At 37.2% G+C, this 15,322-nt stretch overlaps 1 protein-coding gene and 1 long non-coding RNA gene across 2 annotated transcripts in view; both read left to right on the forward strand.

Annotated features, from left to right (window-relative positions):
- The window catches only part of LOC128364345 (NLR family CARD domain-containing protein 3-like), a 203,815-nt gene that overhangs the window by 155,505 nt on the left and 32,988 nt on the right, over positions 1-15,322 (forward strand). The gene's annotated exons all lie outside the window — the stretch shown is intronic.
- Positions 6,461-9,024, forward strand: LOC128364366 (uncharacterized). The gene is made up of 4 exons (XR_008321767.1): positions 6,461-6,590; positions 8,493-8,540; positions 8,787-8,888; positions 8,986-9,024. It is a non-coding gene; the product is annotated as an uncharacterized LOC128364366 (long non-coding RNA).

Raw genomic sequence — 15,322 nt, forward strand, 5'->3', positions numbered from 1 at the left:
GATGGAAAAGGGAGTATTGATCTCTGTCAGAGTGAGAGTGAACATCCAGGAGTGTTGAGAGAGGATCAGCTGGATCCTGATGATCCATCTGGAGTCTGGATCTGGATTTTGTGGTCTTCAATTAAGTCTCTTAACTGACTCCAAACTGAACAGTTATCTCTGGATTTAGCTGAAGATAAAAACAGGTGTTATAAGTCAGACTGTGAGCCTGGGCTCATATTTATCAAGCGTCTCAGAATCACACTGAGAGTTAACGAGGACTAAAACTAATGAATGAAGCAGAAGAGAATTGACTGTGACTTTCAGCAGGAGAAGGATTACTGCTGGGAGAGAGTGAGACGTGGCTGTTTTACCACAGTCAGAGCAGCAGAGTAGAAATAATGATGACGTGTTGTAGTTTTCTCACAGTCTCAGCTGGAAATATGAAACAGTGGTCATTTGGTATATTATGTGTATAGACAGGTAACCAGGCAGGTAACTTACCAAGGTTATGGGACTAAACTATGTGTGTAAATATTAAATGTAGAAAGCTTTTATATGCAGAAATATGATGTTAAAATTAACAGTTTATATCTCATTATGATATTTAACACATTATTTACATTAAGCTATAAGTAAACACAGATTTGATCACTTTTAAAGGCTCCAGATGACTTTTCAGAGTCTCAGTGTGTAAATATTAAAGGTATCCAGCTTTAATATACGGACACAACTTGATTAAAAACATGAAATGTATCTTCTCCACTGTCCAACTCATCTCCAGCTGAACCTCCTGTTGACTTATGTGTCCTTACAGCTCTTTGAAATCTATCTGTGCCATCAGCAGTTTAAACACATCAATCATTCAATAAATAAAGCCTCCATTAGTTTTTCTCTAACTTCACACTGAGTGGAGGGAAATGAATTAGCGCTGATTATCAGCACAGATAAATATGGAGCCTGGTCTTTGCTGTCAGGGCTCTGGATCAACCTGTTTGATAAGTCTTTATCTTCCTTTAAATCACTTCTTCTAACTCATTTTATCCACTGATCTACCACTTATTTAGTTTTATATGCTGTACATCTTACGGTTTAATCTTCTTGTATTTTCTGGTTTATTTTCTTTATTTTCTTGGATTTCAATATTTTAATAACTTTTGATAAGATCCATCACACTGATACAATGGTTTAAATTCAGTATATGTGTGATTTTTGCTGTCACACCTACAAATGTACGGTTAACACAGCTGGTTGCTCACCTAGAACCTAGACCTGCTCTATCTGAAAAGTGCCTTCAGATAACTTAAATTTTGATTTGGTGCATATAAATAAAGATTGATTGATTGATTGATTGAGTTATCGAGCTGGAAATGCTATCTCATGTCTATGCTTTGCTTGTTTTTTTGTTTTTTTGGTGAAAAATGCCAGTTTTATAAATATATTTATGGTTTTAAGCTTTATTTTGTAGAGTATACTTCCATTTTTAGGTTTTGCTGTCAGGCCTCTGGATCAACCTGTTTGATAAGTCTTTATCTTCCTTTAAATCACTTCTAACTAATTTTTATCCACTGATCTACCACTTATTTAGTTTTATATGCTGTACATCTTACATTTGAATCTTCTTTGTGTTTTCTGGTTTATTTTCTTTCCATATTTCAATATTTGAATAACTGATACAATGGTTTAAATTCAGTATATGTATGATTTTTCCTTTCACACTTCCAAATGTATGTGTTAACGTAGTGAAAAATGCCTTAAGACAACTTTTGTTTAGATTTGGTGTATATAAATAAAGATTGATTGATTGATTCAATTGAGTTATTAGGCTGGAAATACTATCTTATGTCTGTTTTTGTGTTTGTTTTTGTTTAGTTTAGTTTAGTTTTTGGTCAGATTTACATATATTCTTAATATTATTTTTAAGCTTTAATTTTGTAGAGTGTGAATTTATTTGTATCCACTGATCTACCACTTCTTTAGTTTTATAGTTGCTCATGTGGGAATGTTGGGTCTCTTTAAAGTTAAAACCTGAAGTTAAATAAAGATTGATTGATTGATTTATATGCTGTATATCCTACATTTGAACCTTTTGTGTGTTTTCTGGTTTATTTTCTTGCTGTATTTTTGTTAGTTGAGTTTTTAGTGTACTGTATATAAATGAAGATTGATTGATTGATTGACTGGTTCAATTGAGTTATTAGGCTGGAAATACTATCTTATGTCTGTTTTTTTGTTTTTGTTTAGTTAAGTTTAGTTTTTGATTACAAAGGCCAGATTTACATATATTCTTAATATTATTTTTAAGCTTTATTTTGTAGTGTGTAAACTCATTTGTATCCACTGATCTACCACTTATTTATTTTTATAGTAACTGTTGTGATTTGGCGCTATACAAATAAAGATTGATTGATTGATTTATATGCTGTATATCCTACATTTGAACCTTTTGTGTGTTTTACTGGTTTATTTTATTGCTGTATTTCTGTTAGTTGAGTTTTTAGTCCAATTTAAGTCTTTAGTTTTGCAATATTTTAAACAATATAACTTTTAAAATCCATCACATTGAAATTCAGTGTATTTGTGGTTGTTGTTGTGAGAGCTACAAATGGTCAATATTGTCAGGTTGGAAATGTTATTTAATATGTTTTAGTGAATAAAACCAGATGAACATATATTCTTGTTATTATGGGTTTAATCTTTATGTTGTAGAGTGTAGTTCTTCTGTTCCGCCAGCAGGGGGAGGATCCACCAAAACAAGCTAATTCGTCTCCTCAGACAGAGAACAGCCTGCTGAATGAACACTAACGTCTCCTGTCTCTGCTTTTCTTCTATAAAACAGGTTAGTCATGTGTGTCAACGTGTCACAACTTATCACTAAAGACATTTTAAATCTCTCTGATGTGTTTCAGACCGAGTTTAAGCTAGAAAACTGTTAGAAACGTTTTGAATTGAAATGGAGCTTCGTAGAGTTTAGCTAGCTCCCGTCATTAAACAGTTAATAGCTGCTCATTCAGATTAATGAACTATATTAATGTGATTTAATATTCTTCATAATGTAAATGACCAAATGTGTTTCTATAATGTGTTCTTGTGTTATGAAGTGTGTGCATGTGATTGCAGGTCAGGGCCAGCAGAGGGCTCCAGTGGTATTGGTATCAGGCAGAGGAGTCAAACTCATTTTCATTCAGGGGCCACATACAGACCAATTTGATCTGATGTGGGCCGGATTATTAAAAAGATGGAAGGAAAGAAGGAAGGAAGGAAGGAAGGAAGTAATAAGGGAAGGACAGAAGGAAGAAATGAAGGAGGGACAGATGGAAGATAGAAAGGGAGGAAGGACAGATGGAAGGAAGGAATGAAAAGAACACAGGAAGGAAAGTGGGCCGGATTGCACCCCTTGGCGGGCCGGTTCTGGCCCACGGGCCTCATGTTTGACCCCCCTGGTATGAGGGAATGATGAAGAGCAGCATGCAGAGTATGTAGAGCTCAGCTATGAGAGACAGAACCTGTCCATGTTATCATGTGTCTCTGATAGTTTCAGCAATAAACACAACTCTACTGAAGGTAAAGTCTCTGCCTCTCATCATTGATATCACACAATATCACACTTTATATTTAGTAAAGTCTTTTATTTGTGCAGTTAAACACAAAATAAGATTAATATAGTGTTAAAGTTACTGGTAAAGTATATTTTGGAAGCTGGTTACAAACAATGTGTTTTAGTTCATAAAGACTTTACAGTAATATTTGGTAAGTGAACTATTACTGGTAGATGTAACAGCAGAGCTTTGATTGTTGCTGAAATATTGGATCATTTGAACATTTATTGAAATGAAAGCATGTGAGAAGTTTAGAGGGAAGAATCAGTATTTGGTGGAGCTGTTAACAACTCATAGACATCTGAACTGTGAGCCGACTACACACTGCTGACTGGTTTCATCTTTAACTATGTGTTGGATTTTAAAATCTTGTTATATTAAAGTACTAGTACCTCTAACTGTACTACAGTAAAGTACAAGTACCTCTAACTGTACTGCAGTAAAGTACTAGTACCTCTAACTGTACTACAGTAAAGTACAAGTACCTCAAACTGTACTGCAGTAAAGTACTAGTACTTCTAACTGTTCTACAGTAAAGTACTAGTACCTCAAACTGTATTATAATAAAGTACTAGTACCTCAAACTGTACTCAGTAAAGTACTAGTACCTCTAACTGTACTACAGTAAAGTACTAGTACCTCAAACTGTATTATAATAAAGTACTAGCACCTCAAACTGTACTACAGTAAAGTACTAGTACCTCTAACAGTACTACAGTAAAGTATAAGTACTTCTAACTGTACTACAGTAAAGTACTAGTACCTCAAACTGTACTACAGTAAAGTATAAGTACCTCTAACAGTACTACAGTAAAGTACTAATACCTCTAACTGTACTACAGTAAAGTACTAGCACCTCTAACTGTACTACAGTAAAGTACTAATACCTCTAACTGTACTACAGTAAAGTACTAATACCTCTAACCGTACTACAGTAAAGTACAAGTACCTCTAACTGTACTACAGTAAAGTACTAGTACCTCTAACTGTACTACAGTAAAGTACTAGTACCTCTAACTGTACTACAGTAAAGTACTAGTACAGTCTGGATAATCTTTGGTTTTTATTCATCATTAATTATCATCACTCAGGTGTCTCGTGTTATTTGGACTGAAACTTTAAACAGTAAAATGTTTCTACTGATCTATAAAAACATATTTATCTCTTTTACTCGTCACTTTATTGTAAACTCAGGACTTTTGTCCATGTCGGGATCCTGTAGGAATGATGACTCTTTATTTTCCAGTGATCTGATTGGTCGGTGGTCTGGAGCAGGTTGACTGTTCAGCATCAGTTGCCGTGGTGATTTATCCGGTTTAAAAGTGACTCCAGTAAACCTGAGTTAATCCCAAACAGAGCCGGTTAATTTAATCCAGACTGCTGAAGACTCCCAGAGTTTACGTCTGGTTCTTCATCACAGCGCTGTAAACACATCAGGAACGACACTTTACTCTTCTTCATGTGTAAAAAACAACGCAGTAACATAAAGTGTAGTATAAAGTACACAGTGACAATACTCCCATAGGATATTACATCACAAGAGAACAGGAGCTGTGTCTGAAATCACTCCGTATTTACTACACAGTGCTCTACATTTACCTTCCACCATTTTATGTGAGTGTTGAATGACTGTGTAAAAATCTCCACTAAACACTCATCACCTGCTTTATTAGGTACACCTGTTCAACTGCTCCTTAACTCAAATATCTAACCAGCCAATCACACGGCAGCAACTCAGCTCATTTATTCATGTAGACGTGGTGAAGACGAGCTGCTGAAGTTCAAACTGAGCATCAGAACGAAGAAGAACGTTGGTTTAAGAGACTGTGAACGTGATCTAGAACCATCTCAGGGTTTACAGAGGATGCTCCCAAAAAGAGGAAAATGCCTTGTTGATGCCAGAGGTCAAAGGTCAGAGGTCAGACTGGTTGGAGATAGAAAGGAAACACAGTGTCCTCACAGTGATGTAGCGTGACTCACTGCCCTAACAGATCTTGAGTAAATGTGTTTACTACTCAGTATCTTGTCTCTAGTTTAGTTAATATCTGGTTTAGTCTCTTTGTGAACAGTAAGAAGAGTTTTTGAAATTAATCTATTATCACAGGAAAACTTACTTTAGTGTTAAAATCAGTGAAGAGGCTAACACACAGATTCATTCTCAGTTTACATTTTGAACTGTGAGTTAATTTGTAAAGTTCACAGTAATTTTAGATGTTTTTGTTATTAACTGCTGACCTGCAATTATTCTTTATAAGGGAGGAGCAGACAGGTAGGCAGTAAATGTGCTTCATGCTATGCTCTGTTTCAATCACTGATCAGATCTCTGTTAGTTTGCATCACATCACATTATTTTCATAATGCTGCGTTCAGTATCACAAAACATAAACGTTCTCCTTACAACATAACAAGAGCTCATTGTGTGATCAAAAGACATCACACATCTCATCATGAGTTCAACCCACCTGTCCATGTGATTTTGGACAAGACACTTAACCCCAAATTACTCCCGTTGCTATGCCAACGGTGTATGAATGTGTGAATGGTTATTTTCTTCCTGATAAGCAGGTTTCTGTGTGTTAGCTCCTGTCGTGAATGTGACTTGTCATAACAACTAGCTATATAGGTACAGTCCATTTACCATGATGTTTGTCTACAGTGACTGGAGGACACACATGTTACAATAATGAAGACACAAAGAACTACTTATTTGTCCTGTTTTGCACATGTGACAAACATCAGACTTTATGATCAGCTGATAAAGATTTATACTGTCTGTTAATGTTTGACTCTTGTTCCAGATTGTTGGTTCCAGAGTTCAGAGCTGCTGTTCTGTGATCAGATTCCCTTAAAGAAGACTTCAGGTTAAAGATGAATACAGAGAGTTGAGACCTTAAAAAGCTCCTGCTGTCAGTTCCATGTTTGTTCTTCTTCTGGTTGGTTTCCTGCTTGAAGCTGCTGATTCATTTCACCTTCACTCATCAGCTTGATTCAGATGATTTTCAGCATCTAAAGGTAACGTAAGCAACAGTTTCATCATGTTTGTGTCAGCAGATGTTTAAATGATCTGATAACAGACAGATGGAAGTTATACTGATGACTTATGATCATTTGTTGATGCATTGATGGAATGAACTAAACTACAGAAGAAATAAGAAAAGATGAAGTTGAGCCTCTTCAGATGTTTAATTCTGTGGTTCATGTTGAGACTTAATGACGGCCTGTTAATTGTCTAATCACATTATTTTCTCTGGTTATTTGAAGTAAGAATACAGAGGATCGTAATATGGAGCTCTGACCTCTAGTTCAGTGAAGATTGACATGAATATGAAGATGAACTGTGTGCATCAATAGATCAGACTCATGTGTTTGGTCATTACTGTCGTGACTTTACAGTTAACCCCAAATTGCTCCTATCGCTGCGCCAACGGTGTGTGAATGAGAATGAATGGTTCACTGCCCTCTGATGTGTCAGGTAGTTTTTCTAAAAGCTTTTCTTGTCCTTGTTAGAGAAGTTAGGTGACAGTATGGAGTCTCCTCCTTCATCACATTTTAATCAGCAGTGTCACTCAGTCAGTGAGGGACATTCACTGTCCACAGTCCAGCACAATGCAGCCTGCTTACTGATGAACTGTAATAAAAAGTCATAAATATGTTACAGTCAGAGATCTCTGACAATGTTTTAGTTTCAGAAATAGTGAAATCGTCTTTTCATTGATGATATTCAGTTATTGAAGCAGCTGAGAGCTGCAGCAACATGTTTCTACTGTAGCTCTGCATTTTACTGTTTAGTTTCACACATTTTACATCAACACTCTCATTCTCTCAATGCTTCATGTTTCTCTGTAGATAATGTTTAACATCAAGGTTCAAAGTTCTGATCATTCAACCATATAACCTTCTGATATTACATCCTTATTGTCCAACACTGACATCATAAATATAACTGATAACTTTTATCTACAGTGATATTTATTTTTATAGCATCAGAGTCTTTATGTGTATTCAGTAAATGATTGTTTGAAGCTGTCATGGCTCTGAGTGTAACATGTAGAGTCAGGATTGTTTTTAGACAAAGACCAGCTGTTTATTTAGCAGCTGGAAGACACCAAAGAGGAGGAAGTATTTAATATTAATGTCAGACGTCCAGTCTGCTGTTAAAGTCAGTCACTGATGTCCAATGTAAAGCTGCTCACTGCTCCCTGCAGTAAACAGCTGATACTGAGACTAAAGGCTCACTGTCCCATCATTAACTGAAACTGCTGATATTTAATAAACTAGCTGGCAGGTCATTTGTTCACCTCATCATGTTAGAATCATACTCTCTACATGGATCATACTCATAACCAGGATATGGATGATATGTTTCCTCAACTCCACAAAAATTACAGAAAATACTACAAGACACTGTATAAAATATTATAGGAAACAAGTACAACTATAGTTGTATATTCTTTGAATGCTCAGAATTCAGCTGTAAAACATTATTGTATTGTATTGTTTGAATTCACGGTTGGATTTAGTCTCTTCAAACATCAGGATGCAGGATAATAGATGATAATCATAAAGAGATCAAATCATGTCTGTTATCAAACAGTCCACCACTCCTCCAAATACAACAGATTTGACTGATCCTGCAAAAATGTTTGTATCATAGTTTTATAAAAAGTTTCAGCCTTATTTTTAATAACATAGTGTGAAGTGTTGGTGTGAAAACTGTGAAAGACATTTGTTCAGTGTGTGTTCAGTTATTTGGGGTTCTGTTTCCATCAGACAGACAACAGTGACATTAGTTTGTGGACAGATGAACATGAGTTTCCAGTGAAATCTGTCAGATTGGTTCATGTCCTCACAGAGAGTCTTGGAGGACTGATGAAGGAGAATCAGCTGCAGCTTCTCTCTGTGTTTCCTCTACAGGTGAAGGTAGAACCACTCTGTGACCACATGTGGATCTGAATTCCCCTGGTGAGTATTTTCTTCTTTCTGACACACAGCTGGATCAACATATATGCATGTCAGCAGTTTTTAAACACAAGTGAACTATAACTTGCTGCATATGAGCTCTGTAGTGGACAAAGGGTTAGAGTAAAGACTTACTATGGCTCCATCTGGTGGTGGAATGAATAATGACAGGATGTTAGACAGCAGTGCAGACCTATGTGATGTGCAGCTGGTTGTAATGAATGAGCATGTTGTTGTGTTTGTGTGAAGGTGTTTCTCTGCTATGGATCAGTGTGAGGACAGAGAGGAGGGAGTCCCTCCCTCTAAAAGCTCTCTGTGTGGGGAACATGACAGCCAGACCAAAGCTCAGAGGTGAGATGAGGATCTCTAACTGTCCATCATTGTTCTCCACTCACATCACTCCACCATCATTATTCATACTCAAACATCTGTGTGTGTTGTGTTGAAGAACAAAGAAGCAGCACAGACCAGACTCTGATGAACTCAGTCTGGGGTCGATATTTGAACCAAAGAAGTTCAACGATGGACATAAATCTGCTGGTCAGAGGTAAGAACGTAAAATCTTCTTTCCATCACTCATAAGAAAATGTTGAAGTCTTTGTCATGAACTCATGAACACTTCTCATTCTTTCTCTGTAGTATTAAAAACATGAACTACAGCACTACATCATCACATCTAATTATGTATTCCAAAGGTTTGAAATAAGTAAGATCTTTAAAGAACAATTACAGCCAATTGTTTTCGCTTCCATAGATTGGAACATGTCTGTTAAAGTTACATCGATGTCCAGTTACATGCTGAATCATCAAAGGTTGGCGGTGCGCTTGATGCAGACTTTGGCTGTTGATAAGTTTTCATGTCAAAGGTCTAAAGTTGACACTGAGTTTGGAGACGATCCAGTTTAAAATGTAGGAAGTGTTCATTAAACAAAAAGTCCTGTTGGAGTTAGAGTACGGCTCCAAGAGACATGTTTGTGCATCTAGACATGATATATGTGTCCTATGAATATTATTATATTATGTCAATCTGGAGGAAGAGGCTTTAAATTTGACATTTTCATGGGGGCGTAAAGTTCTCCAAAGACTTGAGGCTTTTGTGAGTAATTTGAGGTGGATCTGATCACCTGTGAGCAGACAGGTAGGCAGTAAAGGTGAAAGTCCATTCAGTCATCAGAGCCATAAGCCATTCAGTGCTTTATAAAGCAACATCAGTATTTTAAAGTCTATTCTTTGACAGACAGGAAGTCAGTGTAAAGATCTGAGAACTGGACTGATGTGATCCAAGGAGGAAAACACAATATTTCAACAAGTCACTTCAGCGTGCTTCACATAAAACGTGATGCATTAAAACAGGATATAGAAGCAACACACAGCAAAATAAAAGGATGTTAAATACAATTAAAAAGTGTTACATTGGAAATAAAATGGAGGTCCAATAGAATAAGAAATTCCAAAATAAAATTCCAGTAATGAAAACAATAGTGCAATCTGACACCAGAGGTGGCATTTAACAAAAAATAAAATGAAATAAAATACTTTCAATAAATAAAACTGTTGTGCAAGAATCAAGAAAATATTATCAATATAAAATAAATAAAACATAAACAGCAGCAGTGTTCTTTTTAAACCAACTAAATATAACCTCTTAATACACGCCCCTATTTTTTCCAAAAATATGATTGGGGATGAAGAACCACAATGAATTTTGATGTGTCAAACATCTTTTTAACCAGTTCATTTTAAAAGTATTTAGAATATCAATGAAGTTCAGCATTTCAAGACCGCCTTCCGCTCCGCTGTTGGATAGAACTGCGTTTTTAAGTTTGGGTGTTTTATTTCTCCAGACAAAGTTCAGAAAGAGCTTGTTAATTTCATTAGCATTGGCATCATTCACAAACAGAGAAAGATATGGATAAACAAAATGAGAGACACCCTCAGCCTTTGACAAAAGAACTCTGCCATATAATGTTAAGTCCCTCTGAAGCCAAAGGTTAAACGTATCTCTAGTTCCTTTAATTCTACCAGAAAAGTTTAGATGTTGCCTTTCTATTAAATTTTTTGTTATATGAATGCCCAAATACTTGACCGAGGTCTTTACTGGGATTTTATCTATGAAAGTATCATCACAGTGATGTATGGGCAATAGTTCACATTTAGATACATTAAGTTTCAGGCCTGATGCCAATGAAAACTGCTTAACTAAATCAATAGCTCTGACCAACTGTTCTTTGTCTTTTAAGAAAAGAGTTGTATCATCTGCCAGTTGAGAGATTCTTATTTCTCTATTAAATATGGAGATGCCCTTGAAGTCTGTGTCGTGTACTATGTTTAATGACAATAGTTCAACAACTAAAATAAAAAGAAAAGGTCAAATTGGACACCCTTGCCTAACACCACGGTTTATATCAAATCTATTAGTGGTACTATGGTTAATAATCACTGAGCTATTAATTCCTTTATAAAACATTTCCATAGTATCTATAAATTCATTCCCAAAACCAAACAATTTAAGACATTTTGTAAGAAACTGTTCAATGGAATCAAAAGCTTTGTAAAAGTCTAAAAAAAGAATGAACGCTTCTGAGTGTATTGAATCTGCATAATCCAATAGATCCAAAATAAGTCTGATGTTATTACTTATGTGTCTGTCTTTAATGAAACCAGATTGTGTTTCAGCAACAATGTGAGGAAGACCTGTTTTTAATCCATCCATCCATCCATCTTCTTGCCGCTTATCCGGGGTCGGGTCGCGGGGGCAGCAGCCTAAGCAGGGAAGCCCAGACTTCCCTCTCCCCAGCCACTTCGTCCAGCTCTTCCAGGGGGACCCCGAGGCGTTCCCAGGCCAGCCGAGAGACATAGTCTCTCCAGCGTGTCCTGGGTCTTCCCCGGGGTCTCCTACCGGTGGGACGGGCCCTGAACACCTCACCAGGGAGGCGTCCGGGAGGCATCCTAACTAGATGCCCGAACCACCTCATCTGGCTCCTCTCGACGTGGAGGAGCAGCGGGTCTACTCCGAGCTCCCTCCGGATAACTGAGCTTCTCACCCTATCTCTAAGGGAGAGCCCAGCCAGCCTACGGAGGAAGCTCATTTCGGCCGCTTGTACCCGCGATCTTGTTCTTTCGGTCACTACCCAAAGCTCATGACCATAGGTGTTTTTTTTAATCTAGTTGCATAAACTGATGCCAGAATTTTGTAATCAATAGTAAGGAGAGTAATAGGTCGCCAGTTTTCTATCAATAAGTTATCTTTATCTGCTTTTGGAATTAGTGATATTACGCCCTGTTTCATAGTTGTACTCATCTCTCCCTGACCAACACATTCACCGTACATGCAAAATAAAGGTTCCTGAATGATGTCCCAAAAATGAACATAAAATTCTACTGAAAGCCCATCTACTCCTGGGGATTTACCTTTTTTCATTGAGAAAAGAGCAGTTTTGATTTCCTCTTTGGTCAGCTTAGAGTCACAAGTATTTTTAAAATTCTCATCAACTGTGACTATATGCTTTTTAATCTTACTAATTAACATTTCACAATAGGGGTTGTTGAATTCTGATTTGTACAAATTGCTGTAAAAGGAAAAAACAGAATCGGATATTAGTTTTTGATCTGTACATTTACTACCATTGATATTAAGCATGCTTAGTGACTTTCTTTGACCATTTCTTTTCTCCAAAGCAAAAAAAATAGCTGGAGTTCGTTTCCCCCTCTTCCAGCCACTTGGCTCTTGATCTCACAAATGCACCCTTGGCTAACTCAATATAAATCTGATCTATTTTTAACTGTATCTCTTTTACTTCTAACTCCTCTTCAGAAGATAAGTTGGATTTAGATAAGAGGAGACCAATCCTGTTTAGTAATTCAGTTTCTGTTTTATTTTTAAGGGCTTTTAACTCTTTACCTCTCTTAATGGCAATACTTCTTGTCATAAATTTGAAATACTCCCATTTTTGAGTATGTTGGTTGACCACAGTTTCATTAAAAAATGTCATTAGTTAGACTTTTTATATTGTCATTAAAGCACTTGTCTTTAAGAAGGGCGTCATTAAATTTCCAGTATCCTCTTAATTTTGTTATATTCTGTGAGCTCCCTAATTTCAGTGTGATTTTCTTGTGATCTGACAATGAAGCAAAAGAATGAGAAACCTCTTTGACATGCTGAAGAGCAGAGAAAGAAACTAAAAAAAGGTAAATTCTGGATCTAGATGAAAGGTTGCTCTTAGACCATGTAAAATCCTGTATATCTGGGTTAAAAAAACGCCATGCATCTGTCAGGGAGAGATCTGAGCAAAGTTTTGAAACAATATTGCTGTTTATAGGAGATTGACACAATTTCGGAGGGAATCTATCTATTGCATCATCAAGACACTCATTGAAGTCACCACCTAAGATAACATAAGAGTTAGGGTATTTGTGTAATAGTTCATTTATTTTGGAGGTTATCTGACTAAATAGTATCTTATTGGATGGATGAGAGTTATGGCCATAAATATTACATACTATAAAAATTTAAATTATCATGCTTAAAAATTATGATAATCCATCTACCATCATGTGAAGACATCACCTCTGAGATTTCCCCTTTAAATCTATGCAACAAAATAGAGACTCTGGCAGAGTGGTTAGTACCATGACTACAGTAAATCTTATTCCCCCACTGCCCTTTCCAGAACTTTACATCTGACTCACTTGAATGTGTTTCTTGTAACCACAGACTGTATATAAGAACCCCGCCAAACTGATAGCTTAGTAGTGTCATACACCGTTGGAAACCTCAGACTATCGACGTCATTTCACCGAATATTTCCATAGGCTGGAAAAGCTGTCAATCAAAGCCACGTTGTCGTTGTCTTCGGTCACATGTTCTCATTGGCTTTGGAGACATGTACTGTCTAATCCTAAGCACCGATTGGCTGGTGTGTGGTGACGTCAGAAGCAGGAGAGGATAACGGTCGTAAACATCTAGTGACGTGTACTCTGAGATGCACGTGCAGGTCAGGAAATGACGTAAACGGACCGTATATGGTTTGTTATTTGTGTTATTACATTACGTGTTGGACTAAATACATGTTGACATATTGAGGAAAGTATTCCGGTTAGAAGGAAACGGATTTCATATTTCACAAGAATGGATACTTGGCGAGCTGTACAGAAAGTGCTGAGTCATAAGATGATCGTTGTGGATTAAAGGGAAGACTTTGAAGGTATGTAGCATTATAGCTGTTAGCTTACTTTAGCTGAGTGGCTAGCCGAGCTAATCGCTAATACTATTACGGCTGTGAGCAACCATATAAGTCGTGAGTGGTCTTGAATGAATCAGGAGAATCTAAGCTTTCTAACAATGTACGGCATGAATATATATGTTTAAGGGTTGGTGTATAAAACATTCAGAAGAACGTGTCGCTACCTCCTAACATCCGTCCCGTCCCGTTAGAGGAACAGCGTGCGTTAAGAGGATAAACTGCTCTTCATTCACAGGAACATACACTCTGCCTTTTCACTCTAGAGTACGGTGTGTAGTGTGTGTCTATGTGTGTGTAGTGTGTGTCTATGTGTGTGTCTGTGTGTGTGTTTAATCCAAGACATGATGTAGTCATGCATTAGAGTGGAGGAATGTTAGCATTTCAACACGCTCAGCAGTCAGGCTTGCCCTTTGTTTGGTGACAATGTTTCCAGCAACTGAAAAAAAGCCTTTCAGATGGCGTTGATGTGGCAGGTACAGAATTACGAGTTCGTTTTTTACATTGATCAGAGTCAACTGACTCACTGGTGTTGCTGCTGCCTCTACCACTACCATAGACTGGAAAAAGACCGCTACTCGCTGCCGCCATCTTTTGTTTTCAAACGACGCATCGACGCACAGTTTTTGCGTCAACGTAATCGATGACGTCGACGCGTCGCCCCAGCCCTAGTCACAGCGCAGTGTGAGATATTTATCCTAAAATATGTGTAAAATAAGACAGACTGACTCCATTTCAGACATCAGAGCAGAAGCAGGAAAACAGTGTGAGGCAGGTGAGTGTTAATATCAGGACTGTAAATAATGATTACTGTCATTATTGATCAATCTGATGATTATTGATCACATTCATTGTTTAGTTGATTGAATGTGAAATGACAGAGTTTGAGGTGTTAAATGTTGTTTCCTGTTGTTGTTTTCCTGGTTTGTGCGTCCTCACAGCGATGTCACGTGACACACTGCTGAGCTCTAAATAGAGAGAAGTCACAGTTAAGAAGCACACACATGTTTATCTGAAGTCTGTTTGTTGGATTTAAACCAGAGTCAAAGTTTCTCTTTGTGATGACTAGAAAACACACATGGTTGTAGTTAAAGTCATGTAAACTAATAAGAAGCTACTAAGTTGAGAGGCAGGACTGGGTTTATTATACTGTGTATGTGTGTGTGTCTCCAGTGTTACTGGTTTACCTCTCAGACTCCAGAAGATGAAGAAAGAGGAGGAAGAGGAGGACGGAGCAGAGTCTGTAATATCCAGCTGTCTGTCTATGAAGAGTGACCGGTCTAATAATCGTCCAATAAACTTCAGTAATGAACCTGGACCCTCAGACACAAAGTAAGAGACTGTTTCTACTGTAAACTGAGCTGAAGATGATTCAGTGAGATACTTTCATGAAGGTTGTAGTGTAGATATGAAGGAAAGAAATAATGAAGTAGCTTCCATTCAGCTGTAATCTCCAACAGATCTTCATGTTCATGTTAACCAGAGACAGAGACAGGGCTGCTATTGCTGTTTGATTTTCCAGTCAATAAATGTAAAGTAGCAGCA

The sequence above is a fragment of the Scomber japonicus genome, chromosome 9, assembly GCF_027409825.1.
Source record: "Scomber japonicus isolate fScoJap1 chromosome 9, fScoJap1.pri, whole genome shotgun sequence".
Taxonomy (NCBI): domain Eukaryota; kingdom Metazoa; phylum Chordata; class Actinopteri; order Scombriformes; family Scombridae; genus Scomber; species Scomber japonicus.